Source organism: Octopus sinensis, unplaced genomic scaffold, assembly GCF_006345805.1.
Source record: "Octopus sinensis unplaced genomic scaffold, ASM634580v1 Contig17230, whole genome shotgun sequence".
NCBI classification, from domain to species: domain Eukaryota; kingdom Metazoa; phylum Mollusca; class Cephalopoda; order Octopoda; family Octopodidae; genus Octopus; species Octopus sinensis.
The window spans coordinates 25001-25662 of NW_021834900.1; positions in this window are offsets into that span (position 1 = coordinate 25001).

Here is a 662-nt window from a genome sequence, read left to right on the forward strand (position 1 = left end):
AATGAAGACTAGTAAACCGATGTGATAAGCTAAGTCTCTGAAAGTGCTTCTAAATTCGTCGCGTGATCTTGTCTATTTCTTACCTGTTAGGTTGTCGTTATATTCCAGTTTCCGTAAACAATAAATGAATGGGTAAAAGTTTATTAGATTATTCTCTGTTCTGTTTTTAAAAGTAGACTAGTCTACTCAAGAGTTGATTACTGATCAGTTTTAGACTTGCATAGAAGGTAGTTTTGTGTGAGAAATAGTTCAAGCAGTTCTGTTGCAACACGTTTGACATTGACTGACATTGAAACCTCTCTGGTATCTGCATTAGCAAGTCCCTTGACCGACAATAAATGCATTGATTCACTGGTATTGTATTTCTGTAGTTCTAGCTCGTCATTTGATGTAACTATTGTCTCGGTGGCCGCCAAAGCTCCGGGACTCACGTTACTGATACTTGTACCTTAACCACAGTTTCCGGTATTCTGTTTCACAAGTGTATATGTGGGTTCGAATTACATACACTTGTCATTTTCTTTCAAGCATATGCAACAAAAAATACTTTTAACAACATTAGAGAAGACTTCTAGCAAGTGCCGAAGAGAATGACAGTGTAGTCTCAATCTCTGCTTGTAAAAATAACACCCAACTACATTTTTCTCATGTAGCAAGCAGCA